This window comes from Brachyistius frenatus, unplaced genomic scaffold, assembly GCF_029030835.1.
Source record: "Brachyistius frenatus isolate BFR_SWC_R1_liver_20210118 unplaced genomic scaffold, ASM2903083v1 Contig_2, whole genome shotgun sequence".
In the NCBI taxonomy this organism is placed as follows: domain Eukaryota; kingdom Metazoa; phylum Chordata; class Actinopteri; family Embiotocidae; genus Brachyistius; species Brachyistius frenatus.
In genome coordinates, this window is record NW_027210601.1 from 10,029,833 (window position 1) to 10,057,056 (window position 27,224).

General features: G+C 43.1%; 1 protein-coding gene across 1 annotated transcript in view; it reads left to right on the forward strand.

The window, feature by feature from the left end:
* Positions 1–21,554: 21,554 nt before the first annotated feature.
* Positions 21,555–27,224, forward strand: part of col8a2 (collagen, type VIII, alpha 2) — a 46,521-nt gene continuing 40,851 nt past the window's right edge. Inside the window, exon 1 of the mRNA XM_069699008.1 lies at positions 21,555–21,808. The gene's annotated coding sequence lies outside the window, so the exon portion shown is untranslated. The remainder of the gene's footprint in view (positions 21,809–27,224) is intronic.

A 27,224-nucleotide genomic window follows, 5' to 3' on the forward strand; every position in this document is an offset into this window, starting at 1 on the left:
TGGCAAATATGTTATGAAATACTGAAAAAAAATGAGACTGGGCCTTTGACTGGCCAGCGTACTCTACCATAGATCGACTCATAACATAGTATATAGGCAGTGTAATGATATGTGATTTTAGCTGATTATTTCTCGACATTAGTTATGCCAGATGCAGTTAATTTGAGATAAGTGCTTCCAGAAGAATATTTGCTTTGAGATGTATGTTTAAAGGCTCCATTAAGAATTCGGGAATCGTGCCAAGTTTAGTGGCAAGGTCACCCAACTAATGTTGACCATATGACTCGTTTTATTGACAAAGTGTACATTAAAGAGTGTTTAGGTAATTGAGCGCTGACAGAGAGCGAGGTCAGAGAGACTGAAGCAGTAGTTCTTCTCATTTAATGGTAGGAAACTATCAGTGCAACGAAAGGCCGGAGTTTAGCACCTCACCTCTCCAGTGTCAAAACCGTTCCACAGAATGTTGTCTTGGTTATTTGCTGAGGAGGGCACGTCAGTTTTAAAGGTATGTTGAATTCATTTAGACCTGGTTCATTTGGACTTGTGTCCCTACATTGCAAAAACAATCAACACAGTTATGATGCTGGAGTCAAAATTCATTACCAAGTTTTCCAAGTTTATAAGAATGCTTTCTTTCATACAAGTCATGAGGTAAATGCTGAAGGAAGGTTCTGGCTGGATATTTTGGGAACGAACAAAACTCCTAACTTTTGAGGACTGACGTCGAAAAAAAATCATGAGGGTAGCAACTGCGCACCTTGCCGAGCTGTTATTTTGAAAAACAGTGACGTTGAGGTGAAGTGGCTTGAGTATAGAATCATAAGTGGTGCTCTGCGAAAGTTGCTTGTGTTTGTTCTTAATGTCAGTGACAGCTCCTGACTGTTGAACACATGCCCTCTCTGAGAGTTTCATCGTGGTGACTGCTGCTTTTCCGCCTTCGGAGTGAAAGCCAAGTGTCGGCGGAGGAGTGCTGAGTCATGGCTTTGAGGTGGCTCTAACTGTAAAAATCACTTGTTCGCCTTGGGTACCTGGGTGCCCGAGCCAGCACTATTTCTCAATCACAACCAGCTGTCTGCATGTCTGAAAACTCACACCAAGCCACAGAATTTTGTTAAAATAAAGAGTCAACCTGCTTTAAAAGCCCCAAATGCTGCTGCCTGCTGTTTTTGCTGAGGACTGGAGCCACTCCTGAAACACAGCAGAGTGCTCCTCTGAGGCCTCTCAGGGCTGCACATAGATAGTGCTTTACTACATTTTAGTGACTGTAAAGAAAATGAAAGTATTAGTTATGATCATTTATATATATTGTATTAAACATATGTTGAAATAGCAAGGTCCAGTGTTGAAATGGCATCAACCTGCAAATTCTAGCTTTTTTTTTTATTAATGCAGATTAAATTGGTGCTGTTAAGAACACCGCTGCATGTCGGAGAACAGCATATGTTTTTATTAACTTCTATCGCAGCAGGCTTCGGACATAATTTTTTTTTATCCTATTTATGATCTCACAGCGGTCAAACTTAGCTTGTATTCATATCAACCGTTATGGTTAGCAGCAACAGCACCATAAAAACATGTTATACCTGGATTGACAAATAGAAGTCACCTCAGGGTTGCGTACATTCTTTTGATTACCCAAGGCTGAAGAAATCACAATGAAGCAGTGGCCATTTTACATCAAACACCTTCTCAAAACTACCCTGACCTATCCCGTCCAGGGCCGAGGACCTCCTACTAGGATGCATTGGGTAGGAAGGTACATACATTCTTCTATTTCAGGGATTTAGAACATTATCTTCAGCAAAATGTACAGTAAAGGAAAAACGTTCCATTAATATTGATACAATCATGCGTTTTCCATTCTTTGCACCTTGTTATTGAATTTGTTGTTTGTTACAAGTCCTGCATATTACACAGTAGGTCTGTCCACATCAGGGTTGGAAGTACTGATACTCTTGTCCTGTCAACATCAGTATAGTGTGATAATCTTCACAGTGTAGAGCTGGGAGAAAGCCATGTAAAGTTGGGCGTTGACCATATTTCACACTCACATCAGAAGCACCATTGGAATGCATTTAACACAACCCTGAAGTATCTCACACATACTGTAAAAGCTGTAATTCACTGAGTCTTCTTTAGACACAACCTTTTAGTTGGAATTGTGTCTCTTAAACTTTTTCCTACTTTTTGACACATCCATTTGAGGACTTTTAAGGGAACAGTGTGTAGAACTGAGGATGGTCAATTAGCAGAAATGAAATATAATATTTATGTTCATATAATCACCCGAAACAAGGTGCTTTTGCTACCTTAGAATGAGCCCTTCATGTCTACACAGGGAGCCGGTACTCTTCCACTGACCTCGCCATGTTGCACCGCCATGTTTCCACAGCACCACAGAGAACACAAACCTGATACTGATTGTGTAGATTCTCTTTCACGTTTGAAAGGGAAGCCAAATTCATTTGGTGGTAATATGCAACCTCACCGCAATATGCCGCTAAATCCTACCCACTGGTCCTTTAATAGATACATGTACAATAGATATCTACAATAAAACAGCTCTAGAGTGGAGGTTATATTCATGAACTAACCATATAAACGTATTTCTGAACACATTTTTGACACACACACACACACACACACACACACACACACACACACACACACACACACACACACACACACACACACACACACACACACACACACACACACACACACACACACACACACACACGTCATTCCAGAGGTTCGACTCACCAGCTAACTCAATAATGACCTCCAAAAAGCTTTCTCATTAGCCTTAAAGTAAACGGTCATCCCTGCACAAAGCCTGAATGAGATTCTGTAAAGTCAAATATACAGGTATTTTATGGCCTGCCGCTGGATCCACATGCCAGGAGTAATTTAGGAAAGACCACACTTCGACATGTGTATCCCAATGACTTTTTGATTGTTACAATTACATGTGCATGGCTCTTGTTAAGGCTCCTGACCGTTTATAGTTTCCGGCTGAGTACAGAGATTCAGATATTTTTTTTCCTCATTTATGGGGGAACATTAGAGGCCGCCTGCCTCTGAGGCCTCATCGCAGATGGTCCGATGATTTGCACGCCGAGGACCCCACACTAGAATATTTTTACCCTTGTAGCCTTTCTTCTCCTTTCTTTCTTGTGCTCCATCTCTGTATTTTGTCATTTCTCCTGCCAACCAGCTTAGCTCAGCTCCCGGAAAGCTATAAAATGAGTGTTTAAACAAAAAACACTGGCATGCATTTGCGCTCCTTCAAAGAGGACTAATTCTGGTGTTGGAGACAGTTCAGAGACTTGTCTCAAGTCTCGTTGGATAATCTCAGACACATTCTCAATTGACAAACACAGAGGGGTGAGCTATATATTTGCATGGCAATTCCAAGCATCGCCACTAACATCAGCCACATGGCGTGCCGTGACAAAAGACGACAGTGACACACGATTGAAATTAAACAAAAATGTCCAAGTCTCCATGGCTTTATACCTGAGACGGCATTGGGAGTTGTGTGTTCCCAGGCCTGTCATGAGTGCTGCGCTCCAGTGCTGCAGTTCCCAAGAGGTTGCGCGCTCCAATCTCTCTAATGAGAGAACCTTCCAGACTAGACATTGTGGGCTCTGGCTCCAGCCTCCAGCCCATGCTGTTCTCACCACAAAGAAACAAGCCATGTTATTCACTGATTCCTTTCTGACATCCCTGGCCAAAAAGTCTCCAATCCCATCCTCCTACTGCCACCACTTTGGACTTCTCTCTGCAACACTTACCCTCATCTTTTTTGCTTTCCGATCATTTTCTTTACATTTTTGTTATTTTCTCATCTTAAATGTGGTCTGAGATGTTATGATGACTCAAACGATGCATACTCTTCCGTTGACGCACAAATAGAAATGTAAGAGCGCTGTTCCTACACAGGCAACGCTCAGGCGAACCAGCTCACACGTTCAAACTCGTACAGGAGCGCTGCTGTGCTTGGCATGTTCAGCGAGTGTCGGTGTTTACACAGCATGTGATAGCTCTGGCTAACAGGAGAGAGGAAATAGCATCGACAGAAAGGGTGGCCAGTTCTGAAGGAGGAGGTCCATCTGTGCAAACAGCACCTAGTTAAGGGAGTTATTAATTATCCCGGGTCTCGCCAACCAAACTTTTGGGGTGTGTGTGTGTGTGTGTGTGTGTGTGTGTGTGTGTGTGTGTGTGTGTGTGTGTGTGTGTGTGTGTGTGTGTGTGTGTGTGTGTGTGTGTGTGTGTGTGTGTGTGTGTGTGCAGGCAGCAGCAACATTTTGACTAGTAAGATACATTACATGAGGAATCACAGGAACATTCAGAGCATCTTCCACAACAAGCAAGCAAGTCCTTTCACAGGCTCTCCTCTGTACTTCCTCACTTTCTCTTAAATTTGGGAGAGAGGAGTCAATGGCTTTTTTATTTTAACCCCTCCATTTTGCTTTCAAGAATGTCTGCAATGCTTCCCAAGAATCTTGCCTTGTTGACTTTGGTTTGGGATAAAAGGTGCAGCCTCCTCTGTTCTCCATGCTGATCCGAAAGGTGATTAGGCTGGCCTCAACATGAGCCCATGCATAGCCCCGCACATTGACCCAGACAGATTACCCTCCGTTTCTGTGTGCTGCTGTTATTCAGGGGAGCCAGGTGAAGAGACAGACGAGAGGGGAGAAATTAAGAGAAGAATGTTGGTAGCTTGGCGGTGGTGGAGAGGACACAAAGTTCAGATGCTTGTTGTATTGAAATTGTTTGTTTGGGGACGCTGCTTCATGTGTCTTCTCTTAGTTATGCAGTTCATTCTGATGGATTCCAAATTTCTTGAGGAACTTATTCCTGGAAACAGTTTTGTTCTGTATTCACAGTATATACGAGTTTCTATCAGTGATGTGCCAGTTTATAGTTTATGGTTGTATTAAACACTCAAATGTTGAGTACAATCATCAGTAAGGTATCGTATCTATCTGGTTGCTGCTTCTGGTTCTTCAGTTCAATCTGTTATCCAAACATGCTCAGTGTGTGCCAGTTTTAAACTGTTTACTTTAGTTTTTTCAGTTTTCTACATCTAGCTATTTGCAGTTAAGTTTTCATGGTTGTTTATGTGGATTTCATGGTCTTTCATTTAGTTTTAAACAAGTGGTAATATGGAAATTGTAATTTCAGTCCAACCCAGAGTCACGCCAAAGTGTGTAATACACCTGCCAGTCCACGATAGGAAACCGTGTCAGTGAGTTCTGACTCACCTGGGTGTGATAAACCAGGTGATGAGATTAAGTGGGAAAAAAACAAGTGGTTATCTTCAGAGAAACAAAAGCATGTGGTTTGGGTTAGGCACCACAACTTTTTTGTCAGGGTTAAGAAAAGATTTCTATAAAAATAACTGCATCGCTGTCTCACGGATTCGAACCCTTGTCCTTGGGTGAAAATCAGTCAGTACCCCCAATGTCTGACTGTAATCAAGCAAACTTTAAGTACTGCAGAACACTTTTATATAGATTGATACCATTTTATATATGTGTGTTAAGTATGGCGTTTATACAACGCAAAACTACAAGCTAAGCTTAGCTTAGTATAAATATGAATGAGTAATAATTTGCCCTGATCTGTGCAAAGCTAAAAAAAAATCTGCCTACCAGCATTTCTAAAGCTCACTAAGTAACATGTTGTATCTCCTGTTTGTGGTTTTACTGGAAGTCATGTACTCTTCCCTGTCATAATCTTCTTCCTCTTGTGAACTGACAATGAGCTCCCTTCATTGTTGTAACTTTGACGACGTATTAAACTTCACCACTACCTAAATTCCTCTTGGCTAGTTTCTCGGTCACAATTGTACACCAAGTCATGTTTGTCTTTCAGGTTTTGTTTTTCCCGAAGAACCTCATCTTAAAACAATCTGTGCGATGCATTCTGCCTTCATTAGAAATAACCGGAACAGTTCATCATTTATTTTTTTTTTACTTCTAGAGCAAGTCAGTTTACATTTAATTACTCACAATTTCAAGGTGCTATTTCCTCATCTTACTGACAACTTGTGATGTCCTTGATGTTTCACACATGGTTCCATTGTCACGTTCATGGGCAGATCTTGGTCCAGTATAGATTATCTTTGAGTTAGTTTTCATCACCAGTTCTACAGTCACTTCTCAATACAATGTGTTGATTTGAGGCTTCAGGCTGTCTAAACATATGGTGTAACGTGAGCAGTACCACAGCAGAGCAGCAGTACCGGTGCTCCATTTGTCTCAGAAGGCATTCAATTGCGGTATTGAGCTGTAGGTCACTCACATTTTGGAAGAGCTCAGTGTCCAATCCACAAATGCTAAAGTTAAGAGACCAAAACAGGGAAACAGAAAAAAAAGGATGTAATGTGTAAAACACAAGCTAATATGTTGCTTATATAGACATCTGGACTGATTGAAATAGTGTTTTCTGTTCCATCAGATGTACATATTTCAGATGACCGACATAGTGTCTGAAAGGGTATCTGTTGCAGACATGCTTCTAGAGGTGTAAGTTGCTGCACATGGAGGTGCAGACTACCTTTTCCAGTCTCAGCTGAGCGAAGCTAATAAGAAGACTGACAGGTACAAATTTTCTTATCTCGCTCTTGGCAAGAAAGCAAATAAATGCTTTTCTCAAAACTTTTCTTTTAACCACAAACTGTGCCTCTGATATCATGGTTCATGCTAAACCTTCAAAAGTGTGCACTGATGCAGAGGAACCAGCGTCAAATATTGGCTTATTATTTCCCTCTCCAGTGCAACAGTTGATCTTGGAGATGCATTTTTCTTCCCCTGCTACCTCAATATTCTTTTCCTCTCCACACTGTAATTACCCTCTCCCCTTTCCCAACTCCTCTCCCCAGAACTACCATCAGGAAGCTGTAAGTAAAACTGCTGTTTTGAAATAAGGGCTATTTCCACATTCACCATACTCTGATGCATGGGTGAGAGAAAAGCGTGATTGGCTTGCACGGGCCAACAATAATATTGTGTTTAATCTAGATATCATTACATGCAAAATGAGCAGGAAAAATTCAAGGGCACCATTGTTTCCCTGGGCTAGTTTTTCGAGCGTCCAATGATGGGGTGTTTCCTTTAGAAACCCAAGCCAAGAGAGATGTGGAGGTGCCACAGTTTTTGAGAAAAATGAAGCGAAAGACCCAGAATTAGAACGACAGAGGGGAGCGGAGGAGAGAGAAAAGGTGAATACATTGAAATGAGAGCAGTTATTGATCGCCCTCCAAATAGCATTTTGAAACACGTGGACAGAAAATGCTGCATTTGATCTTTCTGTGACACCATGGATGACCCTGCATCCTTGTTGTGCACTTGAAATTACATTGACATGGAGCTAATCACTGTTATTTTTGCCCCTTACTCTGTAAAACCAATATCACAACCGCTGCTCTCTTACTGGGATTTAGATGAGAACATTAATTGCTCTTTGCTTACCATAATTGCACAGAATCATGTGTGTTTCTCTATAACATTGCCAAAATATTACACGCTTCATGTTGATAGTTTGACCAGCTCATGTAATTAACGTTAATTAAACTACAGCTCATAAAATATTCCAGTGTTAGCTGTCATTTTAGTCAGCAAATTCAAAAGCGGTCGGCTACAAACGAGTAGGTCGGCTACAAACGAGTAGCTTGGTTTTTCTCTATTTCAGGACTTCAATTGCCAAAGGTCAGAAGAGGGAACGTCAAGTGGAAAACTCACTGCTTCTACTTGGCGCTTGGATGAGGCACTGGGACCAAGGCAATCCTCTGCCGCCCTGTTTCTCATTGCCTCAATCCAAGGGGACAAATTAGGGCCAAGTGCAGCAGTGGAGAAACAGGAGGAGGAAACAGAGGCAGGGACATCTGTAGGTTCCCCAAACTGAGCCAGAGAAACTGACGAAGGCTTGTTGGAGCTTATTAGGGAGGACACACAGTTCCTGGAAGACAGGGGGAAAGTAAGAGGAGCAGGGCAAGGACCAACGGCTCAATCATCCCCTTTGGAAAGAAGAAAGATTTTTTTTTGTACTTATACCGAACTCGGACTTTTTTAGTAGGAGGTAATTGATTTGAAGGTGAATGTGGGAGTCAGGCAACTGGATAGTAAATAAAGTCAGAGGATATCTGGTGGATTGATGAAGAATAACAGAATCAAACACACAGGACTGGGGCAAGAACTGTGACACTTAAAGCAACATGAGTTGATTTTGGCCACTTGGGGGCAGTGGACCAAACTGTAAACACAATCACAGGAACTATTTTAATTGTATAAAATCATTACGTTAAACATGTTAGCAAACAATATCATTCATTTATTTGGAGTGGTGTTTCTTGCTAGACATCAAATGGCAAGTCCAGTCCTGACTTTCATTTTAGCTCTAGTTTGGTCTTCACTAACCCCTTAGAAGAACTCTATGGCAATCTGTGGAACATCTAATGCAGCAAAATGCTTTACTTTATTATGACCTTTGCTGTGGTATTGTGCCAAAAGTCATGTGACTGAAGTCATTTGGCGAAGTACAAAAGTCCTTAAGTCTGCATGTAAAGGCTAGTTGGGATGGTCAGATGGGTAAAACAGAAGATTTTCACCCGAGAGGACAGGGTTCAGTCCATGAGAAGCAGCATAGATTTTCTTAAAGAAATCTTTTCCTAACCCTAACCACATGGTTATTTTCCTTAACCTAACCACACGGTTTTCCACGTGGTTTTGTTTTCCTTAACAACATGGTTTGGCGTGACACCAGATTGGCTGTTTGCTGGGCAAGCATGTAGGTTTATCTCAAAGTTATTGCTGACAACAGCAGTCGAAATCTACACCATGAGAGGAAACTTAAACAGTAAAGTTGTGTTGCAGTAGAGCTGACATAGAGTTTGTTCACCAAAACAAGAGGCAGAAAGACACTAAAACACTTTCAATTTCTGTGGGTTTGTCATTATGGGAAACCCCCAATTAGCAATTTCATCTCTACTTAATGTAGAAATGTGCGTGAATGCAGATTTACTCTGTGAACTTTACTGCTAAAGCTTCAGTCTTTTACTGTGTTTGCCTGGCTTCACAATAGCCCTGTCTGTGAAATACTAGAGCTTCCCAAATTCATTCATCCTTGAATTCATTACAATAAGGGTTTTCACTGAGGCTGAAAAAAATGAATAAAAAGAGGGAGCCCAAAGTGTTACTGGACTCCCGACACCTGACTGTTGTTAGAAATATCACATATGCACTTGTTTTAAGGGATGGAGTGTTTTCATTTCGTGCAGTACTTGTGGCGTTCTCTGTTCAGTGCATTTACAGTGCAGAAACCGATTCCTCTCCCGTATGTAATGCTTTGCAGACTGCCAGCCAACTTTGATTCATCAAACTTTAACCATAGCTGACATTGAACATGGCATTACACTCCTGCTGTTGACAGAAATTTGTGTGAGTGTGCAACTTTAGAACAAACCTACAGCATTTCCACCTTCTCACTACACATTTTTGTATCTGTTTCTTAATGGAACATTTTCTTTATGATCGGAGGCAGAGGGTCAGATAAGCAAGAACATTTACTAACCACCAGAATCTGATCCGCTCGATATCCACAATTGATTTGCGCCCTTATATTACACAGGAAAGGAAACGATAGGATCAGCTAATGCTCCCGGTCTCCCCATCCCCTTCTTAATAACTCCTCAGAGAGGACGAGAGGAAGATGAGGGAGGAAGAGGGAGCTCAGAGAGGGTGAGAGTGCCACGGGATGTGATTAGGCCGGACCTCCCGTTTATGATTTCTGTATTACAGGCGCTTGGTGCCAGACATTCCCTCCATGGAAGGAATGTCTTCTTAACCAGTTCCATGTGAATGGTTTAGGAGGGAACCACAGCCCACTGGTTGGGTTGAAGGCTCAGCTTTTAAAACACACACCGAGGGAGAAATATGTAGAGGATGGAGGGCAAGACGCTGGAGAAGAGGCATACTAGGGGAAACATGATGAACAAAAGGTCAGAAATGAGTGGAGGGATTTCACGTGTTGTGTACCACATGCACACGGCGTACTGCTCTATATGTACAAGGTTCAGGCCACTTTATACCTATCTATTTTCCAATCTAGTAACCACTCCAGCTGCTGTGGACATAGATTAAACATAGAATTACTCAATATTAAGTGGTAGTGGTGGTAAGAATAAAGTTAGTGATGTGGCTTTCGGTTTCATACAAAACACAGGCTAATATCTTTTCCAGGATAGCGTGACTTAAGCTTTATTAGGCAATAAGAGGGAAAGAAAGAGAGATTAGCCCCGAGTAAGAAAAAAAAAATTCATATTTATATGAAATTTGTTGGCTTTTTGTCGATGAGATCATCAGATATATTGTGTATATGTGTTAAAATCATATTGGATGAGGCATGATTTACTGGAACATCTATGAGATCCAAATGTCATGAAGTCCACATGGAGAGATTTTGTTTGATATTTTATCATATGGCCTTCTATCACCCCACATCCCGGGCCAACAAAAAGACATACTCAGACATGAAACAACATCATAAAAGCCTGGCATGCTGTCTGTGTCTCATTTTATAAATTCAACCAACTGTGTTAGTGACAATTGTACACCATTTAACCATAATTGCATCACCACCTAATCATTAATGTATAAGTGTTCTTACTCTGCATTTCACACTGTTTCTCTTCCAACGATAAATTGGCCTAAAAAAAAAAAAAAAAAAACACGAACCCTGCGCCATCCCTCTGCAAGTTATGTGCATTTTACAAAGGAGCAAAGTGTTTATGTTTGTTTGCCCTGGAGTTTCTTCTCGACTGGATTTTAGCCACATTAACAAAATGCTAACATGCACGCTGTGCAGCAAAAGGCAGCAATTAGCAGCAGGAAAAAGACTCGCATGGTGAAACTGCTGTAAAAGGCTTTAATTTGGCATCTTAAATAAACAATTATGTGCCATAAAAAAAACAATGCACAACTTCAGACGTATCTTTACAGGCCCTGTTAATACCATATTTAATGTGTAATTCTGTAATGTGTACCCCCCCCCCATTCCCTTATTTCCTCGTTTCTGTTAGTCCATACAAGTCACAACCTTGTCCTATACAAGCTGCTGGCCTTAGCTCCAACAATAATGTTTATTTGACTATCTCAGGAAAGAAAAGACACGCCTGTCGGTACGAGCTAGTCAAAGCAGGAAATCTATGAGAGGAAATTTAGATGTCCTGCACATATGCAAGCCCACTCTCCTGCACCTAAACACTCGGTGTACAAACAGACAAGACACAAGCCTGAGGAAAGATGGGCTGTGGCCCCGAGCCTGCAGCATAGTTGATGAGATGATTGGCCATGTTGAAAATATGGAGGCATGTTATTAAAAAGGACTGTAGAGGCTTTTTTTCCAGGGCTCGTCCTCCATATACAACCAAAAATCCAGAGAAGAACACAGATATTGACACGGATTCTGCAAAACTCTTGACTAGTACGAATTCAATTGGTATGATTGGTACGAAATGCTTAAACTTAAGAAAAGATTGTGCTTCTTTTTTAAAGGTCCATTCTTGTATATATTCTGTATTCCATTTCTTTTGTGATTATGAAGCTGGAATCTGTGCAATCTAAGAGATTTACACTGCTCGTCTTCAACAACTGTACCGTTCTGACTTTTGTAGGAGTGCGATGTCACAAACTCACTCTCAAGTCATATGTGTTATTTCTCAGCACCGCTTTTATCTGGGGAAAAAAAAGGCAGAGTGATCATTCTGTCGCTGAGCTAGTAAGCTACAAAACTAAAGAAAACCTGTGGTTGGCCCGGGCGTGCATCATTCAGAAAAGATTCAGCCAGTCAGAATAGAAGGTGTTTGATATCCATGCGCCTAAAAGCACAAAAACAAAACAGCCTGTTCTTGGTAGAGCTTCAGGAAGAAATTTAGGAGAGGAGATATGAAACTAAACTAGTTCTTATAACCACAAAAAGTTTTGTTGTGGATATCAAGACTGCAAATAAAACACCAGTATTGTGTAAAATATGGGACATTTAAGAGCTTAATTAAATGAAACTCTATTATTTACTTCTGTATACTGTGTAATAGATTGTATTGGTAGTGGAAGGGTCCACCATTTCTGCGCTAGGTTAAAATTGCTTTTGCCTTAATTAGACAGTTACAGTGTAGAAAGATGGGAAAAGTGTGGAAATCCGTGCAGCAAAGGAGCGGCTGGGCGGGAGTCCATGTGTCTGGAACTCTCAGCCATCAGCTCGCTCACTTCTGTTGTATTTCTGATGAAGTATCTCCTCAACAAGTGTAAAGAGAATAAAGATCAAAAGGTGTGGTCTGATCAAGGTTAAAAAAAAAAAAAAAGACCACTGACACAGGTCACTGATTGTTCTGCCTTTCAGAATGGCTGAGCGAACGCTAATATGAGCAGCGTATCCAGACTATAATCACAGCGGAAAACTGAAGCTATGAGCGATGAGTCTGGAGGAGCTTGTCTAGCTTACTGCTGCAGCGCCATTGAATACTGCACTTTTAATTGCTAGTGGTGTATTTGCTCAAGTTGAATGTCATTCCTTGGGATACTGGGCTGCATTATGACATAGTCATATCTCCATTTTCTCTCTTTTCTCAATCTCTTCCTCTTTTCTCGTGTTTTTGTGACACATCTGTGTGTGACTCTTTACCCATCCATGCATGTCATGCTCTTTATCTAGTAGCATCCTCATCCAAGAAACTGATTTAGGTCTTGGTTGCTCACTTGCTGCCTTCATGGGTGGTCCTTGCCACAGTTTTTTTGCTGTGGTGTTTGTACAGTTCAGGGGTCTTTGTTTTTCTGGCATGTCTCTCCATGCTAACCAAAGCCGGAGGCCTGCTGCATGTTTTCCTTTGCATATCTACACATCTGCAGGCTTTTGGGAGAAACTGGGCAAAAAGCGGGAAAACAGATGGAGGGTGGAGAAGTAGAGAGGCAGAAAAACACGAATGCTCCTGCCACTTTCTTCCGTAGGTGTATGTGAGCGTTAGTGTTAGCCCTCCTCCCCTGACATAAACTGTGGTTTGTTGGCAAAGGCCTGGCACTCATGTTGACAGGCTCATTATTTATACTCCATTTTGACAGCTTGTTTTGTGTGATATACACACACATATTTCCATCCTCGCTCCGCCCTGTCTTCTTAGTTCCACAGGAATAAGTCAGCGTAATGAATTTTGTATGAAAAAACAGTGTTTCCCCAAAGGGTGTATTATGGATCAAGCAGTCACTCAGTCACCAGCGCTTTATGGCTAATTCCCCCCAATCTGAACAAGGTCATATTGTTCACTATTTATACTCCCAGAATGATCAAAGTGGAAAAATGATCCCTTCCGACAGGTAATATTTCTAAACGCCTCGCTGAGAACCAATTTTGTGTTATTCAAACCGTTTTCCCAGATGCATTTCTCAGGACGTATTACCCACTCAGAATCTGAAATTCATGATGTGATATCTACAGATTGTCTGTGAACAGAGCTCGGAGACGGTGCCTGCAGTGCAGTTTCTCTGCTTCCTCGTGTCCAGAGGACGTTGGGTGGTGGGACACGTGGAAACAGCTGTTTAGGGAGGAGGTTCCTGTGTGCACCACGGTCTGGACACATTCACAAAGCCAGACAGGAAGCCAGGTGAGACAGGGCCGTCAGTATGCAGTGTATGAATGTGATGAGAAAAGCTTATTTGGCTTTAAAAGGGGTTGTAACACCAAACAAACAAGCCCAGAAGCTTCCCCAGGGTCAGCAAGTGGTCAAGTGAGTAAATGAGTTTGTTATAATAGGACTAAACTTACAACTGTAGATTTGAGAGGTCCGTGGAGACCTTTTTAAGTCATTCGCAGCAGGAACACAGAATCTACTTAGTGTACAGCCCAGGTTTGTAATGCTTGGGAAAGAGAAACCTGCAAACACAATACTACAGGGAAAGTTGTTGTCTCGTGGGGGTGACACTCGAGAGTTTACACTTGGTTTCTATTAGCGTTTTATTGAACCTGAATCCAGCATCAAATCTGAGTTATTCATATAATCAGCCCAGCCCTTAACATTTCATAATTACATTGCAGACAATTTACTAAGATAACTATACACAGCTGAGATCTGTACTTTGTTTTGGCTGAGAAAGACAATACAAATTTCTGAATCTTTATTTACATGCTGTATCTACAACCTAAATCGGGATTTCTCAGCTTTTGTATCTTTAAAACTCACCTATCCATCCATTATCTATACCCTAAAAGCACTTACAGACTCAGAACATAAAATTAAATACATTTTAGATGTAGATTTAGCACAGCCAATTAATTCCTATTTAAGAAAGGAAAAAAGGTCCAAAGCACTCCTCAAGCGAAAATAAAACACCTTTATTCAGATGGCTAGGCGTTTAATTTTTTTCCAGCAGAGTGCCTTGGACTTTTATCTTTTTGCATTTTTTTGTTCCCTTCCAAAGAGCTCCTTCAATACATGATTTGAACTTCCTGTTTGATAATTCTTACTTTTTTTGCACACCTCTTTCATGAGCTGTTTGCTACAAATACATACAGTCCCAAATGACAAACTGGTAAGTTATTGGCATGATATGCATTTTTTGGTGAAAAAATTATTTTAATTTATGAGTTGAACATTTGAGAGGGAGACTCCAACAATCATATGGTTCGTTTCACTCTGGGCTACTCACTATTCGTCAAATTTTCCTCAACTGCACTGTAAACTTAATTTTAGAGTAAATCTTAGTGGTTTGTCTCTCTTTAACAATCAAAATGTAGCATAACTCTGTTTAAAGAATAACTGATGCCACAGAAAGCCGGCAGTACACTCTAGTCTAGCCAGTTTTTCATAAAAATGTACAGTAAGAAGTCACAAACAATCTTTGCACACGTCCCCCTGCTTAAACTCTAAACTCCCCGACAGTTTACTGTAACATCTTGTCACTCAGCTTATCCTGCTTTTGTTTTCAAAGCAGGAAGTCTTCCACAGTTACTTTGCAATGTTTGTTCAGCTTGTTATCTCCAGATCACTGCTTAATTACCTTGTCATTTTCATATCAGACTGTCTTCAGGCAAACAGGACTTAATTATCTAATTATCTAGAGATAACAAATGTGCATTATGTGCTGCCAGTTAGTCAGACAAAACAGTATATATTGTTATCTTGAGATATCAAACCCTGTCTCTTGTGATTGTGGCCCTAAATGTCTCATTATCTCAAAAATAAGCTCTATTGCACCATTGATGTGCGATGTAGAGTCCAAACATCAGACTGACCCTGTCAGAGGGAGAGAGAAATAATCAGAGTGCAACTTTACTGGCAGTGGATTCAATTTTTAATTGTGCAAAAAAGGCCAAGATTACATCCTGTTAAAGTGTTTGTCCTGTCACTATGATTGAATGGGTTTACAACTGTAATAATTGGTACCACAACAGTGAAATAAGAGCATTATAAGATAAATAAATTGATCACAGAATGATAAGTCAGATGTAAGTTCAAAATAAAGACCCTTAAAAAAATTGAGGTCAACTTCAATACATTTGATCTTAAATAATACACGTGTATACTCAGAGGTCTTACATTTGTCCTCCATAGAATAATCCTTGAGGGATAAGAAACCCATGAATGAACTTTGCTCATCCCTGGACCACAGTGCCAGCCCCCTCATATCTAAGCGGGGTGGGGTTTTTGGATTCGCCGCTGAGATCTCTAAACTCGGGCAGTTGACTTTATTTATTCTAACCTGACTGTTTGGGTTTGGGGATTCTGTTGCTCCCTCTATGAAGGAAATTGCTCTCTTGCCTGCTGGTTCTGAAACGGAAAATGGTTTTAAAAACGATAACAAAACAAACCTAAACGTTTCTCTGTCTCTCTCTCTTTGTTTGCGAAAGATCATTGTTCTCATTGCCCCGTCAGAGCCAGCTAGCCGAGACGAGTCCTGTCATCGAGAGGGAGAAGGAAAATGGAATTTGAATCGTTGAATAGCTGGTAGAGTGATGAGTTTATCAGTCGAGAGCAGACCTCTGGGTGTGTTGTTTTTTTACTGTTTGCGTGCAAGCGTTGGTCGTCATTAGAAGATTGGCAGGATACTGGTTAAGTTAGTGGTCGGGGAAATTACAGTTGCAAAGTGTGTTTGTCTTTGGATGCACCTTTGAGATCAGGAATAACGAAGTTTGTTTCTTGGATTTACGATCGCCTCATAATCTGGTAGGCTGGCTTTAACTCAAAAGTGTTGGACTCCCATTGCTGGGCGTTCTCATTCACGTATCCCATGACCTTGACTTATGGTACAGTAGATTCGTGTCCGCACACACACACACACACACACACACACACACACACACACACACACACACACACACACACACACACACACACTGCAGTGAAAGTTTTTCTGTTTGAGATATAGCAGCACTGTTGCACTCTGGAAACAATTACCAGCCAATAATCTTCACATTCTTTCATCTCACCACCAGCTCAGCTGATTAGGATATTCACTGGTACGCAAGGCTAACCTCAAACGCACACATTTTGATTGTTCCTACCATACAGTACAGTACAGTACAGTAAGTGCTCTCACTCTTCTTTCTCATACACACACACACACACACACACACACACACACACACACACACACACACACACACACACACACACACACACACACACACACACACACACACACACACCTGACATCTGATTCCTGACTGATGATTAATGACCCTAGAAGTCTTTCAGCAGGGACCACCCAGGGTCAAAATAACCTGCCATAAATACAGAAGCAGTAAAATACCATTCAGTCGCCACTCTTCTATTTGCACATGCTGCAGCATCGAGAGTGTGTGTGTGTGTGTGTGTGTGTGTATGTGCACACAGGTGTGTGTATGTACCAGAGCAAGCAAAGGTTGACTAGTGACTGTGGAAACACTTAAAAATGTGCACCCTCCTCCTCCTCCTCCTCCTCCTCCTCCTCCTCCTCCTCCTCCTCCTCCTCCTCCTCCTCCTCCTCCTGTCTTCAACCGTTTGTGTGCGTGTGATGTGTGTGTGTGTGTGTGTGTGTGTGTGTGTGTGTGTGTGTGTGTGTGTGTGTGTGTGTGTGTGTGTGTGTGTGTGTGTGTGTGTGTGTGTGTGTGTGTGTGTGTGTGTGTGTGTTGGGGGAGCTCCTCTGCAAACACCTTTCAAAATGCACAATCTTCCTGTTATTCACTCCTGTGAGTCCTCTTCATTTTCTCTTTTTCTCTTTTCCGCCCAGTCTTCCCTTACCCGCTTCAGTGGACGGAAGAATTACCCCAGCTGTCCTCTAATCTCCACAGAGAGATTTTTCCCAGGGTGGAAACACTGTCATCCTTTTTCTCCCCGCTGTCCCCCCTCTCCCTCTTTTATCAGTGTCAAATGATTACCCCAGGGGGAAACTGAGCTCGGCAACAATATGCGTCAGGTGAGCCAGGGGGAGTCGGGCCAAAAACGTCTCCTCCTCTACCTGCTCTATCCATCCATCCTTTCTTCCAGCGTCCCTCCTCTCTCGTGCCCTTCCATCACCCCACCCACGCTCTCCACCCTTGTGCCAACTACAGGCGGTGGCAGAGCCCCAAGCCCATCTCAGAGGAATTTCCCTGTTGAAATTTATATCAATGTCAGAGGCCTCAAGTTTTATCCACAGTGTGTGAAAAGACTGAAACTCCTCTCTCCTGCTATCATTCCCTTTCCATTCCTTCCTTGCTTCTGTCCTTCTTTAAACGTTTCCTTGTTTCCCTTTCTAATTGTCCTCTCCACATCATCCCTCTTTTTTACTTTCTCTCATCTCTGTTGTGCTCCTCGACTTTTTCTTTCTTTTAACCCCCTTTTTTTTTTTTTTTTTGCCTTATCCTTCCTCTCTTACCTCCCTCACCAGCTTGTTTTTGCTGTCCTTCACGGCCCCGTGCAGGCACAGCCTGGTGAATGCCAGGCATTCCTTTGTAAGGTTAGAACAGACAAAGGTGGACCACATCACCTGAGAGAAAACGGCCCTTTTTGAATCGTCGCCCGAGGGAAAGAGAGGCTGATAGCGAATAAAAGAGGGACTATAAAAGCAGAGGAGAAAAGAGCAAGATGGAAGAGAGGAACACCTGTCCTCTAATGTCCTCTTGTGAACCTTCAACTCTGACCTTTGTTACTTGATATCAATGGCTTGTTGAAATAAAAGGGGCTTAACTGAAGAAAAGTGCATTAGGTGTGCATACAAACACCTAATCCAGTGCTGAAAAGTGAACGAACGTTGTGCATCAGAGTAATGAGATTAAACACTGTCAAAATCATGTTAGCTTATGCTATCAATGCAATTACTCCCATACAATACTTTACTCAGAAAGTGACCACTGACTGGAATAAACAAGGTCATATTACAAACCCAAAACTTAATTCCAATCAGGCTCACAAGCAACTCCACCCTGCAGCACACTCCAACCATTCACACAACCCACACAGGGAACGCACAGCTCAACGCCCCCCTCCTCGCCCCCAAAACAAACTCCCCTCCACCCTGAACACACCACCTTTGAGCAGAACAGACCCCCATACTTTCACACATAGTGGGCCTATGTTTGGAGACGCCGGGCGTGGTGCGTAGGGTGGAGTGTATCTGTGACGCCAACCTGCCTTTCACGGCTTATTTTTGGGGCTTTTGACGAACATCGAGGGCAAAGCGGGTCTTGTGTGTTGGTGTGTGATGCAATGCAACGGTTTTCCAGTCAGTAAATGGCCACTGTTTGTTTTGACTCTTGCTAATGGAACAGAGCAAAAGGAGGAAAGTGGAGTGAAAAAAGGGAAACTTATGACGACCAGGTGTTTTTTCCCTCTTCTCGGGAATGTTTCACCTTGTAAAAGCAAGCCAGTGGGAGGGGACTTTTGTGTACCGTGCCGAAGTGAATGGTTGGGGAATTTTTCAAGGGGTGTGTGCTGACCGGAGGGTACGAGTGAGCATAAACGTGTGTTGTGTGAGAGTATTACAGGGCGAGCTCAGATTTTTGAGAAGCCACAGGAGAAATTCTTCAGTACAACTATAGAGTAGCCATGACTAGAAGAGGCTGAGGCTTTTCTTGTTGCTTGTTGTGTGAGTCTCCACCAATCAATTTATTGCCTCATTGAGCCACAGACAACCTATGCTTTTGTGGACGGGGTGTGATCAACAACAGTATGCGAACGCAGAAACACACACCTGGGTGGTGGATGAATGAATGGCAGGTCTGACTTACCACACAGGGCTCCTATTGATGACATCATTGTGGGCATCTGGTCACTCCACCCTTTTCATGTTCAGAGAGCCATTCAGTCTACTTCGACCGCACCATGGCTCTTTCCACAGACGTGACGCCTGTTGCTTATTTCTTCAGAGATTATTCAATTTGGTCGTCTCCAGTTGGGAACAAAAGGCTTTTTCCCTTAATTTTGATAGCACAATTAACAACAGCCAAGTGTATGACCTTCCCTTACGTACAGTTCAGATGTCTGTAATGAGAAAGAAGTTAAATGAATCCCAATTCTTTATTCCCTTAAAGAATGTTCAATCACTTTGCTATCTTGACATTGGAAAAATTTGCCAAGAGTGCAAATAAAACATAAAACCCCATTTGCACTGTAAATTCTGCCATAATCACACTCCTCAAACAGCGGGTTCCATTAAATATAATAGACATTATCCAAATATGCCCTTGTTGAGACCTTGCCAAGATCTCACGCAAGGAAAAGCTGAGTTCAGCCCGACTTTGCTCCTAATGGTTGGTAGATTACACAGTCTGGGGATGTTTATTACTCTTCATGAGCGAAACATGAATGAAAGAATTGCAGAGGGACTGCCAGCTTTTGATAACTACCTGCAATTGAACTAATGAATCAATGGATGCTGCAGAAATGAAAATCTTCTCAAATGAATCAGTACCAACTGGCACAACTTGATAATGAATAAAACTACAAAACACAAAAAGCCTAGACAAGTCTGGGCATTTTTCTACCTCTCTCTCCTCTCACTTTCAAGATCGACTTGGAATCACAGACTATCTGATCTTTAACTCAGCCAACGGCTTGGTCCCAGTAGGTCTGTCAGGAAAAGGCTAGGCCAGCTGTCCTCCGGCACGTCCAATCAGAAGCACAGAACAGCATGCTCTTCAAGGTCCACTACCATAGCACAGGGCCAGCTAGCACACTGCCAATTAAACACTGAGTGCTCAGTTTGTACCGGTCCGAGCGTCCCTCTGCTCCACTGGAAGTTACCTGGTGAACGATAAGGAACGACTGTAGTTTATCCAGGTTGTTAGCCAACATCCAAAACATGATTTCCAGTCACTGATTTTCATGAGAATTTGCGCGTTTTCCCGGCAAATGCTTGGCACGTTTCAAATGTAAGGTCCATTTGATACTTGTAATACATCTTGTAGTAATGAATGGATGGGCTGTGGTAGAGAAATGTGAAACGATGTCATTTACTGCTGCGCTTTGGTGATTAACCACAAGAGAGTGGTATCATGTAATGATTATACACAAACTGCAGCAGGTTTTAATAGCCAACACAATGCCCCCTTATGTATCACACTTATCCAGTGTTATGTCATGCAAAGAGATTATTGATTCGCTTTTGGCGCTATAAGGCAAGTAAAGGTAGAAGGGGAGTTTTTGTGGGGGGACTTTTGGATTGAAATCTGGGGGGTGTTTTGTGCCAGTGTGTGCAGGTTGAGCTTCGTTTGATGAGCTGATCTGATAGCATGTTTGAAAAGCAGAAGGATAAAGGGCAGGGAGATTTTTTTTTGGAGGTGAGTTTGGGAATGAGAGTAAAAAGAGGCAGAACATGAGCAAGAGATGCCTCTGAATTTCCCCCTTCTCGTCTCTTTTCATTCCCCTCTCTTCATCCCACCCCACCCCTCTCTGTGCGGCGGCTACCCCACCCCATCCTGCTCACTCCCCTCCTCCCTCGTTGCAGCCAGCCACAGACACTTGCTTTTTGTATGAAGGGGGTTAACCCAAAGAACAATCCTGTCTGTCTTTCCCAAAATAAGCCAGTGGGAGAGGGATCGCCCAGTAAGCCAGGGAGATTGGAGCAGCGAGGTGCACAGCCCCTGGTTATAAGTCCTGGGAGTGAGAGCACAACCTGCTTGGACCCACAGCCTTTAGCTCCAAATACACTGCCTTCTTGCTGCCTGCCTGCCTGCCTGATCTGACTGACTGACTGACTGACTGAGTTTCACTCCACTGTTACTCACTCTCTCTCTCCTTCTCTGTCGTGCTCCCTTGCTCCTTCCCTCCTACTTTCCACCCTGGAGAGCGAGAGCGCACAGATTGGGAAGGTGCTCCTCAGACCTGCGTCTGGACAGCTTGAAGACGGCACACAGAGGATTTTTCCCTCTACTCTCACTTGCGCTTTCATCCCCTTTCTCATTTTTACCACCTCTGCCAAGAAGCACATGGATGGACTTTTTTGGTTTTTCACTGGAGGCAGAAAAATAAAACTTTAACAGACAGTCTGCTCCACCTGCAGTTGAAAATATTGATTTTTTTTTTTTTTTTTTTTTTAAACTTTTATTTTTTTCCCTGCACTTGCAAGCAGCACTGGACCAATTCAGGGTGCCAGCTCTTTGCCCGGGAGGACGCCACTCCTCATTTTTGCCTGCATGTTCACTGAGTATCTGATGCCATTGCATCCCATGGGAGACACGCGTGGCTGAAATAAGGAGGGAGGTAGACGAGAGACCCACCCGAAGAGCGCACCTATCGCTGCTCCTTAACCCACCGCACCCCCCCTCTGCCCCTCAACGCTCTGAGGAGAGAAAGGTAAGCCCTGTACCTGCCCTCACATTTCCTCTGGCTCTGTCAGCATCCTCATGTCCTGTCAGCTCGTGTCGTTTAATTTTTATCACATGTGCCTGAGGTGAAACTTGGCCAAAAGAAATAGAGGGAGAGAACAGGAAAGGAAAAAAAAAAAAAAAAAAAACAGATTCAATAACTTGGTCATGGGACCTGCATAATTCTCCCCAGTCCTAAGCTAGTGCAAAGAGTAATGCCTTGCAGATTAAAGAGAACGGTACAGTTTATTCACCAAACAGACGCTGTACGGACGCTGATTTAGACTATTGAAGTTGTAGCTGTGCACCACGAGTCCTGACTTTCTCTGAAATCACAGGGATTCTCTGTGTCTCTCTGAAGGTGGATTGTGGTTTCTGCTTTATGTGAATTTCAAGTCTGGGTTCAGACCTTGTTGATGCATCCATACCCATATATCTGAGAGTTTTGTTGATGATGTTGAAGTGGGCGTGGTGTGTATCATGAGTGCATATTGGGGTGGGGCAGTGTGGTAGCAGGATATGTACAACACGTTATTGACTTAACAGGAGCGTCTTCCATGTGGACAGAGTTTGTGTTTATGCAAAGTATTTGCTACTCAAAAGCTATGGACTACAGATTTATTTGACATATTTGTTACTCTTCTCTTCTCTTCTCTTCTCTTCTCTTCTCTTCTCTTCTCTTCTCTTCTCTTCTCTTCTCTTCTCTTCTCTTCTCTTCTCTTCTCTTCTCTTCTCTTCTCTTCTCTTCTCTTCTCTTCTCTTCTCTTCTCTTCTCTTCTCTTCTCTTCTCTTCATCAACCCTGTTGCTTCATTCTGTCCATCCACTGTGACGCCTCTGGCAAGCGACACCGCATTCCTTTGTAACGACATCCCTCCATCGCAAACAGAAAGAGGACAGATAGCTGTGACTCTGAGTCCTCAGGTACCGTGCAGGACAAACTGAACAGGGAGGCCGAGAGACAGAAAGAAACATGCAGAAGAAGCGAAAAAGAGCCCATAAGTGAGGCTTAGAAAACATCCACACTCTACTGAGGAGATACATTTTTGATCACATGTGTTTTAGTGCACCAGCAGCAGGCTTTCTTAGCAGATGAAGGAGGGAGAGACACAGAGAGAGGTGTAGAGTGAGAGTAAGAGAGAGGGGGGTAGAGTCTGGAAAAGACAGTGGTCTGAAATCCAAAAACATTTGGCAGCATCCCTCTGTTTCACTGGCTTACGGCAAGAAAAAGTCGACTGGATGTATACCTGCGTGTGTGCGTCTGTGTGTGTGTGTGTGTGTGTGTGTGTGTGTGTGTGTGTGTGTGTGTGTGTGTGTGTGTGTGTGTGTGCGTGTGCAGCCCCACATGCATGCCCCTAGTTGACTGAATCTCCGTGAATATTAAAGTGTGTTACACAATCTGGGACCGGAGTGGATGAAGGGAGACACACCAGAACGTGAACTCTCCTCCCTGACGGTGAGCTTCAACGGGAGCTCGCAGGTCTGCGGAGCTGCTGGTGTGCAGCAGCGTCTGCTTTTACTGTTCAAAGTTGCTCATAAAGTTCAGGGCCTCTCAGGTAGATTTACTCGTTTCCAGTCGCACACTGTCTTTGATTCGATTTAAGAACCTATTGGTGAAAAGATTTATACCTCTTCTCTGCTCCTTCCAGAATGGCATGTTTTTTGTCTTTTTTTTTTTTTACAGTGCCTGGCACATGGATGTTGGCAACCTTGCGCTGTAACCATGGCGACCATGTGCCACTGACTTTCACTGATTTGTGTCCTCCAGTGGGAGGCAACTTGCCAGTAATTGGCTGACTTGTTGCAAGCAGCTCAAGTGTGTGTTTGTGTGTGCGGTACATTATCGAGCCACAACTACCAGGTTCCAACCGGCCGCCCCTTCAGGCCTTTGATGCAAAGTGCCAGAGCGTGACCAAGCATACACAAACAACAGTCACGCTGGATACACGCGGGCACATGCTTTATGCCCAGTGCAATGCAAACACCAACATGGATTTAGCACTCCTCACACACACACACACACACACACACACACACACACACACACACACACACACACACACACACACACACACACACACACACACACACACACACACACACACACACACACACACACACACACACACACACACACACACACATTTTAAACAGATGAACGCCGTCAGTGTTGCCAAACGTCCCGCTCATAGAGTGCTGAGCTGCTCATGCCCCACTGCTTTTACTTTATAGGCCAGAACGTGTTGTAGTTGAGACTTTTTAGACTCCAAACTCAACAGCAGCTCTTTATTTTTTTTTTAAATAATTTGTCAGGCTAAGTCTTGTTCTGATGTCAAGGTCATGGAGCGAGGTCGTCTTTGTCAGGCCCGTAAGCTTTTTGGCGAGCTTTCATTCTCACCAGAGCAGCAAAACAGAGAGACAGAGTGGAAAGAAAAGAGTGCTTGCATGTCTCAGCTGTGAGGCATTTTAAATGCCTCCGTCAGGCGCCTTATTGTATTTCAGATTCTCACGACCCTTTGCTTTAAAATATCTTACTTCATCAGAGAGACAGGCCGTGTCGATGCATACCTGCACAGAGAAAGACTTCCTTTTAGAGGTGATTTAAGTGAACGATGACTACATTGATGTGCTTTCTGTGTACCTCTCCCTCAAGATTGTTAACTGGCCGACAGTTTGTGGCCACAAGGGGGCAGAACAGCAGGCAGTTCACTGTCAAACAGTGACCTGTTGTTGTTTTAGCAAATGTTTCAGTGAATCATTATTTTTTAAGTGTTATTATATCTGGGCTTCAACACTAAGTAACACAGATGACATTTAAGGTGGTGTCCTACTCTGTTACCATTCTTCATGATTTACTCCCATCTTCTTTGAGACTCAGCATCTACAAGCTGTCACTTGCCTGTCCGTAGCCGTGTCGAAGGATGACTCATCATTTTTAACACAACTTTGCTGTATCGGTTGCATACAGTATACTACATTGTACTACCTGGCAGTACTTCGATTCATGGTTGTATGTGCTTTTGCGTGTGTGTTTGAAAGTGGGTGAGCACATGTGCTTCTATTACTTTCAGTGCGAGCAGGAAATGAAGGAGAATGCCACTCATTCTCAAGAAGGAGTGAACGCCCACCTCGTCCTTTGACCGTCCTGGAGCCCAAAACACCTTCACAGCACGCAAACACACACACACACACACACACACACACACACACACACACACACACACACACACACACACACACACACACACACACACACACACACACACACACACACACACACACACACACACACACACACACAAATATCTCTCATCTGAGCCTTTTGTTTCGTTTCATAGGCACATAAAGAGGTAAGGGAGTGTAAACAGGGGACTATTTAAAGACTTCTCCAGCAATGAGTATGTTTTTGTAAAAGTCCTCTGTTCAGCCAGGAGCTGTAATTACAACCGCACACTCGCACACAGTCCTCAGCACGTTATTATGAGAAATGCTAACCGGTGGCAGCTGATATACTGAATGAAGAATTGCAGCGAAGGGAAGGGCAGTGGAAACAGAATACAGGTCCTGGTCTTAATCAGAGCCTGGACCATAACATTTAAGATTAATGGGCAGGATTTTGTTTTTCAGCTAAAAAGGGGAGTAAGATTTGCGTTTCGTCTGCGCATGTTTATGCCGTCTGAGCTTGTTTGCATATCAACAGTAGCCATCTTGGCCTGGACACAGGGCTGATATATGTGGAAGTCAGTCAGTTTTAATGGCAGATAGTTAATATGCACAAACATACGGCCCTCCAGAGTGGATGGAGCAGTGTGTTATTAATCAGGCCCTCGTATTGAAGGACATTGTTTTGGCTCTGTAGAAGACAGAAGGGGGAGTAAAGGGTTTTCTATGATTCCTATCGGTTTATGTGGATTATAACTTTGGCAGCTTCATTTATTTATTTTCTCTCTCTCTATTATGAATAATTTACCTGTTTCCCGTTATCTCTGTTTATCAGTCTCCCACTTGCTCTTTCATCCTCTCAACTGTCTGGACCACGGGAAGTTTTTCCACTGGGCTGGCAGCAACAGGGGGACGGAGACCGAGAGACAGGGGGAGCAGGCGGTGGGGAGGCTTGGCAGACGCCCCTTGTTATTTTTCCTCCGCCTCCCATTGACTCTGTCAGCAGCGGTTCACTTTTCGAGAGGCCTGCGAGCTCCGAGCGGTTTGACAACATCGGCTATCAGAAGGAACTTATCGCATGCTCACTAAGACAGAAGCAGGAGGAGGACTGGTGGTGAAGGTCATCACTCCGTTGTCACATTTTCCCCTTTTAACGTTCTTCTTGATTTTGTTCCAGTTGTCCCCGCTTCCTTCATTCTTACCCTCTTTCCCTTCTTTCCATCTTTTTTTTTTTTTACTTGACTACAAATCCTCTCGAATCAAACGCCAACTCTTAACTGGGCTCAAACTAAAACCCCTGTGGTAAAGTAGCCTTGTTCTCCATCGCCAAACATTGCTTTTAGTCAGTGAGGCCTGAACAAGGCGCAGCAAGTAAGTCACGGACAGAGAAACGAATTGAGCAATGCTTCCTGGAGTCAGATCTATATTTTTCCAGTGTTGCGTCGGAGCTTTGTGGGGCGGCAGCTTGTGTTTTCAAAGAGAATCCAACAGGAACAAATAGGGACGAGAGGCCTCGGTGCTCATCCAGCAAAAGCGCTGTTCCATGTTAATAGGATGTGACATGTGCTGGTCCGTCACCGAGGCTGAGTATTCCTGGGCTTAACTCTGGATGCAAGGAAGCAAGAGTTTCCCTGCCTCTCCTGAGGATGTGCACAAAGACCTACCCACGCAACAGTCTCAGTTTTGGGGGGAAAAAAAGAGGGAATCCATAACAGAGTGAAGCCAAATGGAGAGTGTTTGATGTTTGGCGGGCTGAATGCATTTGTATGTTCAGGTAGCCAGTACAGATTAGCATGTGTGTACAGTGCATGTGGGTAGGTTTAATTCCTTTTTGACTCTCCTACCTCTCATTCATTGCCCCTCAGTTCACCGTCTGGCAGGAGTTTTGTTTGGGGCTTCCAAAAGCAGGACGTTGGGCCAACTCTTAACGGGGGTCAGCTCCTCAGTATAAAACTCCCATTATCCCCCCTTTTTATCTCGTTACAGATGTAGTTCCCGAGCCAACTGTTTATTTTTATTATTTCACTTCAGATGCAGGATGGTTATATCTCTCTCTGATGGGTCAATAGTGAGTAAGAGGTTGGAAACAGCTCTTCTGAGACTATTTGAAAAGCTCCAGACTTTGTTATTGTTCAGTCTGAGTTTGATTTAGGCGTATGCGTAGGTGTTCGTGAAAAGAGAAAGGAGACTGGGGTTACGGGGGTGTTATGATCCCCTTGGAGCAGGATCATAAAAGGCATTTTAT